The 20,907-nt window shown below is 43.1% G+C and overlaps 1 long non-coding RNA gene across 2 annotated transcripts in view; it reads left to right on the top strand.

The window, feature by feature from the left end:
* LOC147015845 (uncharacterized) overlaps positions 1-20,401 on the top strand; it is a 39,788-nt gene extending 19,387 nt beyond the window's left edge. The window contains exons 5-6 of one of the 2 annotated variants that reach the window (XR_015049889.1): positions 8,044-8,693; positions 16,661-20,401. This is a non-coding gene — a long non-coding RNA (uncharacterized LOC147015845). The remainder of the gene's footprint in view (positions 1-8,043; positions 8,694-16,660) is intronic. The other variant, XR_015049888.1, reaches the window with a different exon arrangement.
* Positions 20,402-20,907: the final 506 nt, after the last annotated feature.

Below are 20,907 nucleotides of genomic sequence, written 5' to 3'. Positions count from 1 at the left end.
GCTCCTCTGGGTTAAATTTGGCGAAAGTACTTACAGAAGTTAAAAAGGTAAAGAGTCAGTTAAAATTATTTGATTACATTTACCTTGGTGCTGAAAATGAAAAAGTTGCTGCAGAGTCTGAACAGGTTGGTCTCTCATCACTGTGTGTCTCTGAAAGACCTTTAGTCCACACTCTGCTCTTTCTGTGCCACAGTGGAAAAACTTCATTTGTAAAATGGAGAAAACTGAGAAGCTACTGAACTCCGTTCAAGAGTAAATGAGAAGAAATGAAGGCTATCTAAATTTCCCAATTTTGGTCAATTTTCCAGATTTTCACTTTTGGGTGTAAGATGTTCACAGAAAAACTGTGTACCTTTTGTAAGCTTTCTTGATATTAAAACTTTGTCTATGTCTAATCTAAATCATATTTTTGATGTTCTGGCTTTATTGGCTTGTCTGAATCGGGGCAATTTATTTACAAGATACATTGATTTTCATGTTCATTCCAAATCGGTGACCTTTTTGACCTCTTGACGTCATCAATAATATAATTGAACTAATTTTACCACCACATTGTAACTTCGGCCAAGACCTTTCTATTGATGCCCAACATGTTTGTTTTCTAGAAAGCTGACCCACTGTAAATCCCAAATGTATTTCCGCTACCCGTAATTTTTTTTGGCCACAATTGTTGCATGCAAAAGTTCAAAATTTGGGCCAAAATTTGAGTTTCCAAAAGCTTTTTCCCAGCACACAGCATCGAATGTATGAGGAATAGATATATCTCCCAAAAAACACATTCAAACAAAGTGCAGCATCCATCCCCACCCCAATTAGGATTTCAGGGCCTTGGCTCCCCGACTCAAAGGCGGGCGTGCATACCTCGAAAACATCCTACCAGCTAATTTGGCAGATATCACATCACCTAAAGCTTGTAAATGAATAGCCAAAGCCACCAACAAATACAACCTAAGAGCATCGGGTGATCGAATGAAGGATTCAAATGATTTGTTGAAAAAGATACATAAGATTGTTACAAATTTGGAATATCATCAAATAAGGGTTACTGTAATGTACCTTTACTTAGTCAGAATGTTGTTTCTGTTCTTTTATTCTGCTGGAGAAAAGACTCGTATCGGATGCTTGAACATACATTTTGTGATTTAATGTTTTCCGTAATTATCAGTAACTAGATGCCTTCCATCTTCAAGCAAGCTGTCAGACTCATCACCACCACATGCTTTGGCATATGTATGCCAGCCTGTTCACCACCCAGATCTATTTAATGAATGATTGCAGCAGATGCTCACATGCTCATAATACAGGAGCTATTATTGTGTACGAGAAGACTTTCTTAAACTGGAATGACTCGTACAAAACGTGCCTGACAATTATTACCCTTGCCAAAGGAGAGGGTACCGCTTTTGGGTCTGTTCGTCTGTCTGTCTGTTTGTCCGCACAGGACATGAGTGTTTTTCTCCGCAACCACTTGTCAGATTGAAACGAAATTTTCACCATAGGAGCGACTGCTCATGTAGAATGTTCTAATGATAATTATGATGTCATAGATCACGTGTTGTGGCAGCCATGTTGGAAAAAATGGGGAAAAAAACGTTGAACCTTGTATTGTTGCGGACCGGGTATCGGCTGCGAGCACGACCACTAGATGGAGCGGTAGGGTCGACTCTACCGAACACCCGGAATCTAGATCGTACCTTTCGGAGAACTCCCACAGGTACGGGTCCCTTACCGGACCGTGAATCGTCAATAATTCTACCACGTAGTACAGGGTTATTTGCCAATCTTCAAAATACCTAGAGATCCAAGTGGCGAGTTACCGAGTATTCACACCCTCGACGGCCCTCGTACGAGTCGAGCCCTTAGCGTGCCCAACCCGTGTGCAACCCGAGCGGATGGTTGCCGAAGTTCCGTCGGTCCAAATGTACATTTACAGCGGCAACAGCCTTTATAATTTACCAACATGCGCCATGCTAAGCCAATGGAAGAAACACAGCAACGAACTGATACATTTAACAAATGTATTTATTTATAATGGGGGAAAACGAGGGAAGCACGTAAGGGCAGAGTTATCACGACTAATAGAGAAGCAAGTATGTACAGCAAAGAGCACTTATACAATTCATACTTACAGACGGGCCCACAAACACCACACGCACGCGCGCGCACGCGCGCGCGCGCACACACACACACACACACACACACACACACACACACACACACGAACCGGTGGCCACATCCTTTATTGAGGCCTCCAGCTCAGAGGGAAAGGCAAGCTGAAGACCAGAGCCTGCACTCGGACCTGTCCGCCTCGTGCGGGTACGTTGAGCTGGCGGGGTGGCGGGACTCGGACCTGTAGCAGCCCAGGCGTCCACACGACTGGGCTCTTAGGCGAACGGAGGCTGGCAGGGCTAAGTCTGGCAAGATGAAAAACTGACTTTCCAAAAGAAGAACCACCACCGGGGACCTTTCGCGGGTGAGGCGAACGTGATAACCACTCTTGGTCAGGCGAACGTGATCACCACTCGCGTCAGGCGAACATGATCACCACTCGCGTCACAAGTTTCTCTCCCCCCCAAAAAAAATGGAGCCGGACCTTTATCCTAACCCCCTCCCTCAGCCGAACCTCGGTGTCGTGGTCTATGTCTTCCCTCATTGGCTGGTTTTGGCACGCAGAATGCGCTCGTCGCCCTGTCATTGCCCAAAACTGGCGCCAAGGCCTTTGATTGGACCGGGGGGCATGACGGGGTGTCTCGACTCCCCGCCTCCCGAAGAGGCTTCGCTTATCTTGGAGCCCACTCTGTGCCCTTTGACCGACTTACGGCCACCTCGTCCATGCCCCCCCCCGGATTGGGCGAGAGAGACGTCAGGTCTTCGTGAACTCCACCCACGTACCTGCTGACACGCACGTAGGCCATGGCGTTGGTGTGAGGAAGCGAGGTGAAGGCGTGTTGTTGTAGTTGATGGTGGTGTAAAAATAAAAGAAAACCCTGACTGCCAAAGTAACTCACAGCACATGTACATTTATTCACCCCTTAAACGGGGGACGGGAACCCTAACTAAAACACATACTTACTGATATAACTATTCTATAGGACCTGTATGTTGTGTGCTCATGGCTTCCAGATTCGCAACAGTATCTCTAAAACCACACCAAGGAAAAATTGAACCTTGGTACATGGCAAGAACTTCTCATGGGGAATAAGTGTGATTTTTTTTTTTAAATGACGTTATATATGCCTTTGTTATGACGTCATAATTGCATATGTAGAACACTACATCCGATCAGTATGAAAAATTTTGAGGACCATCTAGGGGTAAATTGGTACACAGAAAAAAAAAATTGATGACATCATCGATCATACGATTTGGCAACCATATTGCTAAAAAATATAAATTAAAAAAACTTCTAAAATCTTCTCTGAAGTGGCTGAACCGATCGAGGTGAAGCTATACACGTATGACGGCTATCCATGAGGAACAAAACGTTTACACATGACTCATAGGTCACTTGGTTTGGCAGCCATATTGGATTTACCTGAAAATCTATTTTTTTTAAATCTTCTTTTCCAGAACAGCTGGACAGATTGAGGGGAAACTTCACACAAATGTTCCCCAAGCCTGGGGATACCAGGCTATTCACGAATAATTAATGTGACATGGTATGGCAGCTATATTGGATTGATCGAAAATCTTAAAAAAAAAATATAAAAATTTCTCTTGAACCGCTTCATCAATATTCACAATTACTTCACAATTATGATCAAGTAGTGGTGTGGAATATATGTTTTAAATTTCAACCTGATCAGCTGCATTGTGTGGCAGCAACAATTGATTAATTACACAGCAGCTAACAAACACCACACAAAATGCACCACACAGACGCATCTTGGCGAGGGTCTGCAATTTCCGATTGCTCTTTTTCTTGTTTAAAATGTCTTTGGCTGTGTGATCCACGAGGTGCTGGGGAATTTTAGTTGTGGGTCATGATCAAAAATATTTGGTGACCCCTGAACTAATCCCTAATTTGCTTAATTTTGGTGATTAGACGAGAACCGGTGTTTTCAACCTAATAGCGCCGCATGTCCGGCCAGTTAAAACCGACCATGTACGGACGGCCAAACGGTTACAGCTGAGACGTTCAAGTTTTTGGTGTGAATCATTCGCATGTGTGGGAATTGCAAAGCAACAGGAGACTAGACTGTGGATTTTGTGGGTTTAATCACCTGAACCCCAAAAAATTCAATAAAGCAGGAAATGCAACAATAAATAAAATCATCAAATGTTCAACAATTATGTACAAGGAAAGCTATCGAGCAAAAGCAAATAGAAGGCACCAAGAAACAAATAAATAAAGGTCTAAATGGAGCGCTCCCACACATAGGCACACTCAACAAACAAAGGAGTAGCTACAACACACCCAGAAAATCTCCCAGAGGCCAGGCTGTCCGGTGAACAGGCAAAGGTCCCTCGCGAGCGGAAGGCAGAAAAATGTCCACCGGCCCTTGGTGTGAAACGCTCGGCGCTGACCAAATCTCCTCAGATGCACCCTTCCGCGTCCAACACCACCCTCCCTTCTGCACCAAAGATCGCAAACGCAAGACGGTGGAACCGGGGGACAGGCTGAAGCGGGGCACATGACCAGGAGATAGACGTCAAGCGAAGTCCGTGAGGGAGAGAGAGAGAGAGAGAGAGAGAGAGAGAGAGAGAGACAGACAGACAGACAGACAGACAGACAGACAGACAGACAGACAGACAGACACAGACAGACACACGATGATGCCAGATCGAACGTGGAGGCATAGCCGAGAGAGAGAGGGAGCCAAGAGAGAGTGGCGGGGGGGAGCACGACCAGCGCAGGCTCGCCTCTTTTATAACCCCTGATCATGTGACCTTATCAAACCTTCTTTTTAGTTTGTCGCCGTGATCTCCACGGGCCCTACATTCTCCAATGTCATTCTCTCTGCTGGATACTCTGAGCACCAAAGCTCCCTTCCTACTCCCCTGGTGCATTTTTCTTGTGTTTTATCCTGCACTCACTTCAGCCTTCATTTCCATCATCTACAACACTGCAAAAGTCCCGTCCTCATTTCCCAAGCACAGGGATGGCTGCAATGGGTTGTTACAAACAGGCGATTTTACCCATAATCCCTACGCAAATTATCATGAGCCCCCACCTCCTGTATGGGGGGAACAAAGATACACCTTTGCACTACAGGTTCCCTGACTTAAAGTGCTGTCATTGTCGCTCCTAACCGCGTCACACGGCCCATGCTAAGCTATGCATTCCTATTATATCTCAACTAAAGTCATTTAACCTTCCCCCCACAGACATAACAATAGGTTTGGCTGTTGTTACATTGTGCCGCTGTCGGCTATGTCAGTGGAGGAAGGCAACATGCATGTATGTATGTATATATATATATATATATATATATATATATATATATATATATATATATATATATATATATATATATATATATATTTTCTATATAGCACTGCTCTGGGCTGACACCCCTGCCTCACACCTTTCTCAGCCTGACACCATGGAAACTAAGGCCTTCAAGATCAATGAAATCTCCTGTGATGAAGCTTTTTCTGTGGGCCTATCACTTTGCCATCACAGACAAGTTGGTTGTCTGTCTTATTCTGCCTCCTTTATGGTCTTGCACCCTCACTTGGTTGGTTCTGTTCCCTAAATCCCATCCACCTCTTCCCCCTCCCCGTATCCCTTTTCTTTTATTGAAAATTCACCCTTATAAGGGTAAGAGACCTTTTCCCATCTTTCGTCTCACGTGCATTCCGCTGCCGAACTTGGCTTGATTGGGAATAACCTTGGTGAATAATGAGATGAATCCAATCGCACGGTAATTCATATTTGAACACAGTTTAGCATCCAACCTTTCAGCTGTTTGCTGGATCAAAAATCCTGGTGCTGAAGCATGTCGCATTTGCGAGCCTCAGACGCGCATCACGTTTCTCTGAAGAACCTTCCTGAATCATTAGCAAACAATCCTATTTTAATTTTGTGCAATACCTCAGGCTTGAGGTTGAAGGACTTCTGATGCAATAGATCATTCTCATAAACCCCAAACACTAAGTTTCACTTTCTCAAACTGAAATGCATTTAAAGACTTTACTTGTATTGTCTCTGAATTTGGTTGAGGTTCTCTCATTCAGTCATTTCCTCAATCATTTTGTAACCATGGTTGTATGTTATCTAACCTGAGGCAGTGATTTCCACAGCATAAGCATTGTTTGATGTGGCATACAGCATTTTGATGAAAAATATTATTGCTTCATTTAAATGAGTGTTCAGAGCCTACAGGAGATTAAGCTTTCTGCAATGCAATAAAGGAAGCAATAGACGATTTGGCTGAGTTTCAAGAAACGATATCACTCAGTCTACATTCACACGCAGCCCGCATGCATGGGTCCAAGTGCAATCAATGCAGGACATTAGATGATGGGCGGTTTAGCAAAAGCCAGGAGAAGAGCAATAAAGCATCAGACACTTTTAAGGATATATGGCTGAGTTTGGTGTGTGTGTGTGTGCATGTGCGTGTGTGCGTGCGAACATGCCTATGTATTCGTAGGCGGGTTTTCAAAATGTGTTTTCTTAATTTTTGGCTGAGTTGCACCTTTTCGTAAGTGCACAGACTCAGTGGTGTAATGGTTAGAGTGTCTGCTCCGAGTTTGTGAGGACGTCGGTTCAAACCTTCACTTTCCTTATTTCTCCATCATGAATACTCCATGTGTTCTTCATCAAGATTCATTCCTCCTCATTCTTCACAAGACATATTTTACAAACCTGTCTCTCACCTTGGTCCATCAACCCTCCTCCCACTCCTACAGCATGACCTTTCTCCATTACTTCAATAAAAATTACTTCCACTCATCCAATGATCTTTATCTTCATTTGAACAATTTGGGAATCTTGAGAACTGCACAAGATGATCAAATGCCCTTCAAATTATTTTATGGTGTCAAACCCCTCTGTCAGTACCATACCCCACATCTTATCCAAGCCCACCCTCATAATTGTCCCCCTCTTCAGCGTCCCTCTACTTCATGTTTCTGCATTGCCCCTTAAAACTTCCCCTGTCCTGTCCTGTACACTTTTGGCTTCCCACGTTCCGTCCCCCCTCAGCTGCCTCCCGTCCCGCCTGCTCGTCCCACCCCCTCTCAGCTTACCCCTCATCCCAACCCTCCGATCTTCCACTTCATCCGGCACTCTCCAAGCGTCCCTCCCCAATCCCTCACCCTCCCAACCCCTCTTCCCCTGTCCCTCACTGCGTGGATCACAAACATCCAAGGCCTCTGCTCCAATTTGACATCTCTCAATCCAGGTTGCTGCTGATAAACCGTATATCATCTGTTTAACAGAATCCTGCCTCCCACAGGACCTCCCTTATTCCGTAGTGTCTCTCCCAGCTCTTGCCTCCTCCGCTTTGATAGGCTTCACCTCAAGTATTCAATTTTGCACTCCCCGTGTACTGATCTTACACCTCTCAAGCCCCAGGAGAACCTTGTCTGTGACTTCTCTTCTGCTCCCACTTATTGTTTGTCTTTGTGTTGTGCCGCAGAAGGAGGGTGGATGAACCGAGGGAGGGGATTGGTGTAAAACTGGCTGAAGTGGGCTGGTCATGTGGTGCAGATGGGGGAAGAGAGAATGGCAAAAAGAGGGAATGGGTTGAGGGAGTAAGCTGCAAGAGAGGAGGAAAAGAGGTAGACCATGGTCGAGATTGGAAGATTGTGTGAAGAGGGTTACCTATAAGGTGGGGGAAAGTGGAGAAAGTTGGCTGAGGACAGGCGGGAGTGGAGCAGTATCATGGTCAAGGCAGTGTAAAAGATTGGTACCATTGGACCTCATCCCTTATAAAGGGAGAGAAGGAGAACAAGTTACATAATGACTGAGGTTCATCTGCGATGTGATGCAAAGTTGAATGGGAGATTAGAATTTGCTCAGGGGGACTGCATGCAATGGCATGCCCTTTTCAAAAGCAACCGTTGAATCTATCATGTGCCATCACATGACTGCAGATGGAACACATGGTGTAACATCCCCTTGAAGGACTTCACACACTGATGAAACACCGCGTCTCTTAAGCACCAGGATGACATTTTATGGTTTGGGCAAAAATCATACCCATACGAAACAGCCTAAAGGTGAGTACCCCATCCCAGAGCTATCTTACCAGCCCAATTTTCATTTTAATTAAATTGAATGCTTGTCGAAGTCTAAATGGTTATTTTCATTCCATAACAAGCTATTACCAAGGTCACACATGCTATTCGTAAAAACAGCATACCTTTTCATTATGTCGAATTATTACAATAAGTGAAATAAAATGATCAGGTGCTCGTAGTTTTACAACTGACCATCAATTTGAATAAATATCCTCCCATAGTACCATGGGGTGATGGAGTGAGAGTGAATCTGTTGTTCATGCAGTTATTAACCCTGCAAGCTGAGGTTTCTGCTCTCCCCAGCACTAAAAGGAATTGTATGCTTTTGAGGATATTTAAAATCCTGCAAACACAACCTGGTACGTAATACGGAATAAACACCGATTTTGCAGGAGATTTTACAGCACTCTGTTGTACGTAACGTTTTCTGCTTTGCAAATCCTGCAGCACTTACCTTGGAGTTATTTCGCAAAGAGCGATGAACATTTTTCAACGCTCAATAGGTGGGTATACAAGATGCAATTTAATTTTTTTTTCCCTTCGAGCTAGCTTGAAGACTGTGTTCGACGGTTTGGCATTTCTGTCTGAGCAAGTTGCATTTGTGATGCTGGAATAATTACCCAGACTAGGCAGGTCTATGGCAAGTTAGTGTGCTATGTTGATTTGCCCGTTGTCTAATAACATTCTCATCTATGAACTTGGTAAAAGTACACTTGGTCCTCACTTAACATCGTTGTTGTATTCTCGTAAAATGTGACTTCAACCGAATCACATTTTCCCATTATTAGTCCTCTGCCGGTTTCACCAGAGAGGATTATAGGTTTGCTCTCCATCTATGTCTGTATGTCCGTCCGTCCGTCCCATCTGTGGTTTTTCAGACTTTTTTCTCATACCCTTAAACATATTCAACCGACACTTGGTGCATGGTTTTATTATGATAAGCTACAGAATAATTTCGAGTTTCGTCAATTTTTCAGTTATGCCCTTTTTAAACATGGAAAATATCACATGCTAGACATGGGTCAGTATTTAGCTGCCCTGACTCCACCCCTCTGCTTTACACCCATTGGCTGGACAGCTGGCCTGACTCCACCCCAATAAGAAATCTTGCTCCGCCATCTGTTCGTTTGTTTGTTTGTGTGCAGGATATCTCAAAAAGTTGTGGATGGATCCGGATGAAATTTCATGTTCAAACTGATCGGATAAAGCGTTTGATGAATGCAATGATGTCATAATTAAGGCAATTGGATGACGTCATGACTATTCATGTAGAATGTTTTTATGATAACGACATCATAGGTCACGTGTTGTGGCAGACTCGTTGGAAAAAAACGAAAACTTTGGAACTCTGTATCTCTGAAACCGCCCCATGGAAAAAATTGAAACTTTTCACATCGCAAGTACTCCGCGTGGTGAACAAGCATGATTTTTGACGATCATAGTTGCCTTCATTATGACATCATTGCAATTGTCGAATCCTTTATCAGATCAGTTTGAAAATTTGTGAGGGTAATCTGGGGCTAAATTGTATGGGTGGAAAATTTGATGACATCCTCGGTCATGTGGTTCGGCAACCATTTCTTTTTTTTAAAAAAAAAACCTTCAAAAAAATCATCTCTGAAACGGCTGAACAGATCAAAGTGAAACTTTAAAGGTGTGATCACCTATCCTTGGGAGCAAAAAGTTATCCACTTACAATGTCATAGGTCACATGGTTTGGCAGCTGTGATTATTTTATTTTTTTTGAAGAATATATATATATATATATATATATATATATATATATATATATATATTTTAATCCTCTTCTCCAGAACAGCTTGACAGATAGAGGGGAAATTTAACATACATGTTCCCAAAGCCTTGGCGATACCAGGGTGTTCACAAATAATTAATAGGTCAAATGGTCTGGCAGCCACATTGGATTGAACGAAAATCTTTTCAAAATTATTTCTCTTTAATTGCTTCATCAATCGACGTCATAATTATGATCTCGTAGTCATGGGGAATATGTGTTATAAATTTAAAGCCGATTGGATGCATGGTCTGACAGCTAGAATTATTTAATGATTTGAATCTGGGTTCAGGGACTTTAATCCGACTTTGTACAAAATATATATATATATATATATATATATATATATATATATATATATATATATATATATATATATATATATAATCTTCTTCTTCTTCTTTCGGCTGCTCCCGTTAGGGGTCGCCACAGCGGATCATCCGTGTGATCCGCATAGTGATTTGGCACATGTTTTATGCCGGATGCCCTTCCTGACGCAACCCTGGTCGCCTCTTATGACACAGGGATATGGTACACCTATTTTAACCGGGGTATACACCGGCCCAGTATACTGGTACTCATTTCGCTGACCTCGGAAGGATGACAGGCTGAGTCAACCCCCTGGTGTATAAATTCAGTGGCCCAACGGGGCTTGAATTCAGGACCCGAGGATCCCAAGCCGCTGCCCGAACCACTGCGCCAACACCAGGCTAAAATATATATATATATATATATATATATATATATATATATATATATATATATATATATATATATATATATAATATATATATATGAATAAAACCTTTTTACAGCCATTTTTCCCTGCTGAGCAGGGGTTAGCTTTTTGTGGGCTCTATGCAATCCTGGTTCCCTTCTTGAGGCAATGTTTTATGGCTGGATGCCCTTCCCAACGCCAACCCTGGTCACCTCTTACGACACACAGAGATATGGCACACCTCTTCTAACCAGGGCATACACCAGGACCAGTACACTGGTACTCATTTTGCCGACCTCGGAAGGATGACAGGCTGAGTCAACCCACTGGTGTTAATTCAATGGACGGGGCTCGGACTCAGGACCCGAGGATCTCATGCCAGCCACCATAACCACTAAGCCAACACCAGGCTACTGTACAAATATGTATATTGATATAATAATGTGAATGGAGGCATATCTTTCGATGTCGCGATGTCGAAGAGTGCCGTTCTAGTTTTTTATATGAAATAGACAAAACCTAGAAATAAACAAAACATGGTGGATTAGAGAGGTTCTTCTTCTTAAAGGAAACCTTATAACCCACTCGGGTTCTGGTATTAGCTCGAGCATACATTAAAGGAAACTAATTTTTATCCCGGTTTGTTATCCAAATTGTCTTTCTTGGTTTTTGCATCTACAAAAGATATCAGTAAATGAAATTTTTTATTTTTTTTTTGCCAATGGACCCAAACATGGTGGGTTCAGGTTTCTTCTTCTTCTTCATTTTTGTTCCACTATCGGCCTGAGCGTGCGTGAAACTCAAACAAATTTTTATGTCTTGAACATTCATTGGGACTGGGAGGGGACATGTATTGTGAAGCAATTCTCGCTCTTATTATTATTAGTCCCCTACCTGTTTCATCGGAGGGTAGTGGAGGTTTGCTCTCTATCTGTCCGTCCATCGCATCTGTGGTTTTTCAGACTTTTTTTCCCGTACCCTTTAACATATTTAACTGAAACTTATTTTCAGACTTAGAAAATATCACATTGGCAGGGGGATCTATTGCAAAGCAATTCCCACTCTTATTATTACCCTCACTGAAGGAGAGGGTATTGCAATTGGGTTTGTTTGTTTGTCTGTCTGTTTGTTTGGCTGACTGTTTGTCTGTCTGTTTATCCGCACAGAACTTTCGTGTTTTTCTCTGCAACCGCTTGTCGGATTGAGACTAAATTTTCACCATTGGTGCGACTACTCATGTAGAATGTTTTAATGATAATTATGACATCATATGTCACGTGGTGTGGCAGTAATATTGGGAAAATGGAAAAACTTTGGACCTCTGTATCTCTGAAACTGCACCAAGGAAAAAATTGAAACTTGGCACATAGTAAGTACTCCTCAAGGGGAATGAGTATGATTTTTTTTAATGATGTCATAGGTGCCCTCATTATGACGTCATAATTGCGAATGTAGAACACCACATCCGATCAGTATGAAAATTTTTGAGGGTCATCTTGGGATAAAATGGTCCACAGAAAAAAAATTCATGACATCTTTGGTCACGTGATTTGGCACTCATATTGTTTTTTTTTGTTTTTTTTTTAAACCTTCAAAAATCTTCTTCTCTGAAATGATTGAAGAAATTGAGGTGAAACTTTACATGTATGACTGCCTGTCCATGAGGAACAAAGGTTCACATATATGATATTATAGTTCACATGGTTTGGCCACAATATTGGATTTACCCTAAAACCCACAAACACACACCACTCAAAAAGACTTCAAAAGAAGTCCTGGTGAGGGTTTGCAATCTCTGATTACTCTTTTTCTTGTTATTATTAATATTATGATGGTTAGTATTATTATTATTATTATTACCAGTAAGCTGGTATTCATTTTTGCCAAACTCAGAAGAATGGCCGGCTGAATCAACCCACCTGGTGTTATTTAACGGAATGACAGGGGCTCATACTAAACACCCTCAGATCTTAAGCCAGCCAACTTAACTGTTAAGCCAACATCAGGCTATTTTCCCAAAATAAGTAATGTATCAACTGGAGTTAGGCTCTTAAAAATTTATCGTTGGAAAAAAAACTACATACTGTACAATGTAGAGGACATTCCTCAATGAAATAACATTTTAAAACTAGAACAATACTTGGTAGAGCGCATCCCTCCACCAGGCTGAACAGTTTACTGATAGGCCAGATCTGCATCTGGACTTAACCAAAATTTAATCGGCTTATTCTTGTCACTTTCCCAACTCATGCACCAAGTTTTTTTCATAACATGTCCACAACTTTTTCCAATATCATACTATGTGTTCATATTGCTTTTGTTCCTATCTTTCAATGATGAAGAATCACTCATAAAATTCAAAAAAAATCTCATCCAGTTTCGATTATTCACCAAAATCAAATCAATTCATCCTCCCAACCTGCCCGATAAATTTCATCCGAATCCGTTTATTCTTTTTATCTTTTTGAGTTATCCTGCTTTTTGAGTTATCCTGCTCACACAGACAGACAAATAGACAAACAGAGGTGAAAACATAACCTCCATTCACCTTAGGTGGCAGAGGTAATTAATAACCCAAACCCGGATGCGCCCACGGCTCATTGAACGAATGGGAATCTTTATTATGTAAGTCCTTAAGGCTTCAGACATTCCTCTGGAGATAGATAAGAGAAAGATGGCACAAAACAGGAAATACCATTGCTGCATCCTCCCGGATGCAGCGAGTTCCAAGTGGTGACACGACCTGACTGTCAAAAGTTTATGGCAGTGGTCCCCAACCTTTTGATCTCACGGGCCACATTCACGACTCGCAAGGATGTTGGGAGCCAGAAAAAAAATTGATGCATTTTATTGAAAAACTTCATACTGAGAAACTTTTTCAGAGTCAATGAGAAACTTGATGCATTTTTTTCAGTCAATGAGAAACTTGATACTGCTTCTGCTCTCCCAGGATCGAGTTGATGTCAGGCACCAGATGGGAGGAAGCAACACGAAGAGTGTCTTCCAGGTGCATGTCGGACAAGGCATTTCGGTTATTGTTCTTGGAGTACTTCAGCTTGCTAAAGAACTGCTCGCACAAGTATGTGCTGCCAAACATGGAAAACAACTTCTGGGCATGCTTGATCAGGTTGGGGAAGGTCTGGTGGGGTAGCCCCCTGTAGAACTCCTGGAGTTCCTTCTCCAGGAACTGGGCTTGATGTCGATGTCACTCTTCAGCTCGATCAGCTCCTCCTGCAGGTCCGTTGGGGCTTGCAAGGGATCGAATGAGAATGGCATGGCAAATATCTCGAAGCTGACTTTGTGCTTGCAGAAGTCTTGGAATCGTTTCTTGAACTCCTTCTTCAGATGGGCCACCTCTGCAGCATACCTCTCACCATCAAAAACGGTCTCATCCTCACCGTGCTGGCCCTGCAGAGTAGTGAAGTGGTCGAGTCGGCCGGCATGCAGTTGTGACTCCCACAGCTCCAGCTTGTCCTCGAAGGACTGGATGCAGCCATAGAGGTTGTGGACCAGCTTGCCTCTTCCCTGCATGGAGACGTTGAGGGCATTGAGCTTCTCAGTGATGCCAACAAGGAAGGCGAGGTCATCCAGCCACTGGGAGTCTGAGAAGTGACTGACTGGCTGGCCCTTCATTCCCAGGAACCTGGCAAGCTCGTCCTTCAGCTCAAAGAAGCACTTCAAAGTGCAGCCCCTGCTCAGCCACCTCACGGCCGAGAAGTACAGGACATCCCCGTAGTTTGCATCAAGCTCCTGCAGCAGCTCCTTGAACTGACGGTGGTTAAGAGCATGCGCACGAATGTAGTTGACATTGCCAGTGACCACTGTAAGGCTTTTCAGGTCACGGCACCGGCCGGCAGTGGCCGGCAGTGGCATTGTATAAACCCCTTTAAAATTGCTACATGGAAATGTGTTTTGATTGGAAAGTCCTCGCCGGCCACAGTATAGGGCTCCGCGGGCCGAATGTTGGGGACCAATGGTTTATGGCCACGCATTGAACCCAGCTCAAGGGAGAAAGTGGTTGTGGCCTGCTGTGGTGGGTGTGTCTGGAGCTGCGGTGGCAAAGGCTTAATTCGGGGAGGAACCTCGTTGCAGCTTATGTGCAGGTTTCACCGTAAGCTTTGCGTGCCTCTGACACCCCGCTGATTGTGTCACCCCTATTTAAAACTGCTGCCCCCACCATGCAGCTGTGACATCACTAGCCCCTCCCCACTTGGCCGACATTAGCCTGCACGAAGTTTGTGAGTAAGGCATCCACCCTTCTGAAATGCCACTCAGCACTTTTGACATGCTTTGCATCATGGTAGTGCTCCCACCCAAAGTTGGCAACTGATGGCCTGTCAGATGCTTCAAAAGAATATTTAAAATAGATTACAAAGTGTCAGGGGTGGGGGGAATATGCACACCTTTGGGGGTTTCCTTCCCTTTGGTGTACGTATGTTGTCTGTGGTGCCGGACTCAGTGCGTCCTCTAATGACTAGAATTCAAGCTTTGAGCTTCACGAGTCTGGAGGAACGTACAGGTCAGCTCCCACTCAAATGGATCTTTGTCAGTTGGTGTCTGTGACTGCCAAGTGTCGTTACAATGACCACATCAACTGCGTAACGTTTTTGAAACTTGTATTTCAAACAAACAGATACAAAGTCAAATGAGAAAGTTCACCATTACATGCAATGTTCAACTCTGATTCCTGCGAGAAGTTGTTTCCGCCACCCATTGTCCCAGTCCTGCCGGCACAACTCACACGTGTTCACCTCGTCCACCATGGCTGTTGAATGTTTGTCTTGTCATGGTCTCTTGTACGATGGCCCGTCCAGGATGATTTTCAAGAGCTCAAAGGAGTTCTTTCCCATACACAATCTTAATGAGTTTTAAACAACCTGTTGATAATCAGCTCCACGCATTAACAACCGCTTTGGACATTAACAACTCGTTCACTCGTAGTTAAATTGAGCACAGGGACGATGGAAACACACAGCTCGTCATGTTACCCGTCTCTCTACGCCTCCCTTTCGTGGGTTTATATAGTATCACAGAACAATCCCGTGCCTTCCAGCAAATGCGATGCTTGTCCATCCTGGAATTTTTTCGTCTGAGAACATTCCAGCACCTTCACAAATCTTACCAGGTAGTTTACAGTACAATACTGCCATCTACAGTTAAAAATTAGCTCATTACATCAAGGAGTTTATGTTGCAATTAACTGATCCATGCTCAATGAAACTTACAACATGTAACGATTAATTTGAATCATTCATTTTACAGGCATTTACGATTGCTTAAATTTACCACATATAGCTTTTAACCGAGACCAAAACAAGAGCATTAATAAGGGAATGAAGGGAAAGGTTTTTGAGAAACGTGTGAGGAAGTTTAATCATGGCTTTCTGCACATAAAATGACGCATTCTATCTATATCACAATTAAATTACCTTATGTTTATGCTAAAACATGCAATATGGAAATAGGTTCCCCCGTACTATTCAAAGTCATTTCAACAACAATGTAATCCCTATCGCATCAGCGGCGTTATCACAAAACAACATTGACCGAATCAACGTTAAGTGAAGAATTACTGCACAATGTCATCTCAGAATATCCTTCTCGTGTGTGTGTGTGTGTGTGTGTGTGTGTGTGTGTGTGTGTGTGTGTGTGTGTGTGTGTGTGTGTGTGTGTGTGTGTGTGTGTTAGTTCCTCCGTGAGTCTAGGACCACTGGAATGAAGAATATAAAAATTATGTGCACAGAAGATGAGTGTGTTAAATACTGTGGACTTTGTTTTTACTGGGAGTGAGTAAAATCCATGCAATTTCTAAATATTACTGAAAATATTCTCAAAATAATGGCACTTTGCAGAATCTTAAATGTTGCAAGACTGAAAAAAAGCCAAACCTGTTTGTTATTACATTTAACCTATATCTTTTTTTTTCTTCTTTTTTTTTACATGATATTGTTGTGGAGTTGCTGCATCCGGCAGGATTCTGCAAGTTCCAAGTGGTGGCACGACCCGGCCATCAACAGTTCATGGCCGCGCATTGAACTCGGTTCGAGGGAGAAAGTGGGTGTGGCCTGCTCTGGGGTGGGAGGGGGTGTGACATGGCTGTAGCTGTGGCGACAGAGGCTTCATTCAGGGAAGAACCATACACAAAAATACAGACGAACATACTCGAAACGTGACAACACAAGACTGTTACACAAGACAACTACAGCTACTGAGAGTACCAGTGACGTCACAGCAATGGCGTTCGCAGCAGAAGAGACTGGGGTACAGGCAATCCCAGCCCTCACACTTGACCAAACAATTTACTTATTCCTACCATCTTTAGAAGTGGCTAAATGACAATACTGAACCTGGAGTGTGTTCTCAGTTGAAGATGAGGACTCTTCACTACTTTTCCACTTGGACCTTATGTGTGAGGCCCAGCATGCTGGCATGTACTTGAGACTTGCCATACAAAAACTTGGGAACACCTGTATTAAATGTCCATTTGAAGGTGTAATGAAGCACACACGAAGAACGTAGTTTTATCGGTTGTAACTGCACCACGTACAAGTTAAATGATTGATGGAGATGAAAACAGATTCCATACAACACTTCAACACAACATTATGCTACTTAGGAATGGCAATAATGTACTCACACTCCCCTCGTATTTCTTCTGCGGAGACATGTACAAGTATTTACACCTGACCAAATTACATTGTTTCCTGATTATTAGAAGTTTAACAAACAAGCTAGACAATGTTTTTCAAATCGATTTTCGTTACTCTGACTCTCTTCCTCCTGTCATTGTTGTTCTTCAGCCAATCTGATGTTGGGCATGGTCATGCCACGCTCTTCCACACACCCCTGCGGTATGCCCTGACCTGTGATGGATTGACAGGACAATTCGAGGAAGGACACTTACCGAGTTTGGTGTCATGTTCGATTATAGACAGGCGATCAAGAGACAGGGAGTTGAACGTACTAGTGTGCCATCCATCTGATGGGACATTGAAATAGCTAGTCCAATGTACCAGCATTCGAAAAAGAGCATGCTATTGTGTGCCCAGACCATGACTTAGCTATAAACTCCTGCTCTGGTGTATAGTGGATACTGCATCAGTGGCTTTGCTGCTTTCCCAGAAATAAGCAAATTCGCAGCCAGGTGCTACACACACACATTGATTATGACCTATAATTATACTTTAGTCGTGTAACATGAGGCCTCCGCATGGTGAATGCTTACCGACTGCTCACTTATAATGTGGTTGTTGGGCTCATTGGAATACAAAAGCACCTGGTGGCGGCCAGGAGATTGTACCAAAGCGGTTGTAAGCTGCATCGACACGATGAACCATGCTGTCTGTAGGTAAATGAAATTTAACAGGACTTGAATGGTAAAAGTTATGTTGGATATGAGGGCTATGGCACCAACAATCTCAAAAACTGTAAAAGAAGTGGAGAACAATGCAAAGTATGCACGACAGTTGCGTATAGATGGAGTCGTCCACCAGTCATGGAGGAGAAAAGTTCAAAACGTGCATCCTCCCCAAAACAAAGCTGTCTGCTCACCTCCACTCCTTTGTCCGACATTTTATTTTCCTTTTTACACTGATCCTGTGCACTCTGTTAACTTGCAACTTTATCAGCATTCTTGCTGATGTTGTTTGTCTTTATATTACTTGTTCTCCTGTTCCTCTCCATCCCATCGTTGTTTTTTTTTTTTACCTTAAACTCTGTCATATTGCTATTCCATTGGAATTTTTGTGTTTTCTTCTTCTTCCTTCCTTCCTTTTTGTTCCTCCTTTGCACTTATACAGATGCGGTCATTGATTACGGTAAAGTTGAAATTTTTTGGTTGTTGGCATTCATGAGGAGAAACATTATTGATCTCAGTCCTCGGGTCTCACTGTACTTTGAAAACTTAAAAGTGTCATTTATTATAGCACGTACACTGTATACAATTGCACTGAGTTTGAAATGTCCCCGGTGTCCCCCCCCCCCCCACATGCCTCAAGTGAGCCAATGATGGCAGTCCGGTAGATGGCAGTGCGTAACCTAGACGGAAATGGCGACAATTGACGGAAATACCCGAGTATTTCAATGGAAATTTGTGAAACTAATGTGTTATATAATCGCGGGTTGAGAGGCATAATGTTGTAACTGCATTTTTGGCGAGGTTGAATGGAATGGCTCTCTTGTCTAACAAAACACCATTTATCTTTCATTAGCGATTTGCAGGAAATGGGAAATTTTCAGTTACAACATTATGTCTCTCAACCTGCGAAATGGTGTTTTGTTAGACATGAGAGCCATTTTATTCGGTTTCTCCAAAAATGCAGTTACAACATTATGCCTCTCAACCCACGATATATGAAAACCATTGAATTTATTGCTTGACGGAAAAAAACTAAGAAACGCTCCCCTCTCATGTATGAACAAACGAAAGACGTCATTTCCACCCACCATGGCATTTCGTGCCGAACGCTGAAAGCTAAGTTCTTCTGATGCCATCATTCTCTTTAATATTAGCCATAAACAAGTGTTTTGTCATGCATTAGTAGTTGAAATTTACTTACAATTATGGCAGATATTGGTGGCAAAGTGATAAGTGGTTCTTTCAATAACATTAGTGTACTCATTTGCTTCACCACACGCACTGTCTTGAAGGGTTTCACGTGTTATGATTGTTTTAACACCAATATCCTTGCCTTACTGGAACGATGGGGGAAAAAGGAATTCTAAAAAGTGACAGAAATCTCCGCATTGTTTTAGACACTCAAAATGCATGCAAGGGGGGTTAATGCAATTTATCGGTTAAGCATTGTAATTTTTGTATACAGTGTTGAGGCTCGTGGAGGAGCGAGAACATAGAACGGATCAGGACATAATGGTACAAAAGGAACAGCAGAGAGGAGGAGGGGGTGGGGGGGGACACCAACAGCAGAGTTGAAGGACAAAATAGAGGGAGACTTGGACAAACAATGGGTGTGGGGAGGCGTGAAGGGTCGGGGAGGATGCATGGGGGTGGCAAGATGGATACAGCCAAAATGGATATACAGAGTGAAATGGAAGATAATGCAAAAGTTGGTTCCCCAGGTGGCGGGGGGGGGGGAGGAATGAGTGGAGGTGAGCTGTAAATCTGGATTTTGAGAGTTTCACCAGAAAGGGTTATTGGCAGACAATGTGTGCCCTGTAGAAACTTTGGGAGGAGGGTAAAGAGCACAGAAGGTGCAAGACCAGAAAGGAGGTGGTAGAAGACAGAGAGACCACCGACCTGTCTGCAATGTGAAAGTGATAGGCCCAAAGACAGCTTCATCGTGGAAGATTCCAATGATCTTGAAGGCCCTTGAACAATGTGTGAGGTAGGGGTGCACTCCATCAAGCTGTCTCGGGCGTAGCCAGGCTGAGGCAGACGAGGCAGTTGCCTCGTCGCTCATTTCCTGAAATATGATGTGGCCTGAGCCATTTGGCCATCTGAGCTCCCTGGGGAGTAAACTATCAAAGCTACCTGGCATTGCTCTGAATACCCTTATCTTCACTCCTATCACAATACCTAAATATGACAATACCCCCCTCCCTCCCCCCCCCCCGACAGTGACTGAACAACCCTCCTCCCAGTACACTGATCTCATGAGGCACCAGCTCGTGCACTTGGCTCTGTCATTGCGATTGAATGATGACAGAACATGTGGTGAGGGTGTGGGGTGGGTTTACCATGGGGGCTAAAATGTTTTGACACAAACAAAATTTACTGTTTGACTGTGTGGATATATATATATATATATATATATATATATATATATATATATATATATATATATATATATATATATATATATATATATATATATCTTCTTCTTCTTCTTTCGGCTGCTCCCGTTAAGGGTCACCACAGCGGATCATCCGTATGATCCGCATCATAATTTGGCACATGTTTTACGCCGGATGCCCTTCCTGACGCAACCCTGGTCACCTCTTACGACACAGGGATATGGTACACCTATTTTAACCGGGGTATACACCGGCCCAGTACACTGGTACTCATTTCGCCGACCTCGGAAGGATGACAGGCTGAGTCAACCCTCTGGTGTATTAATTCAGTGGCCCAACGGGGCTTGAACTCAGGACCTTTTGGATCCCAAGCCGCTGCCCTAACCACTGCGCCAACACCAGGCTCATATACATATATACATATATATATATATATATATATATATATATA

The sequence above is a fragment of the Eptatretus burgeri genome, chromosome 12 (assembly GCF_056783735.1).
Source record: "Eptatretus burgeri isolate ZD-2024b chromosome 12, Ebu_testis_v1, whole genome shotgun sequence".
In the NCBI taxonomy this organism is placed as follows: domain Eukaryota; kingdom Metazoa; phylum Chordata; class Myxini; order Myxiniformes; family Myxinidae; genus Eptatretus; species Eptatretus burgeri.
The sequence above is the reverse complement of the archived record's forward strand: the minus strand, read 5'-3'. Positions and strand labels throughout refer to the sequence as shown.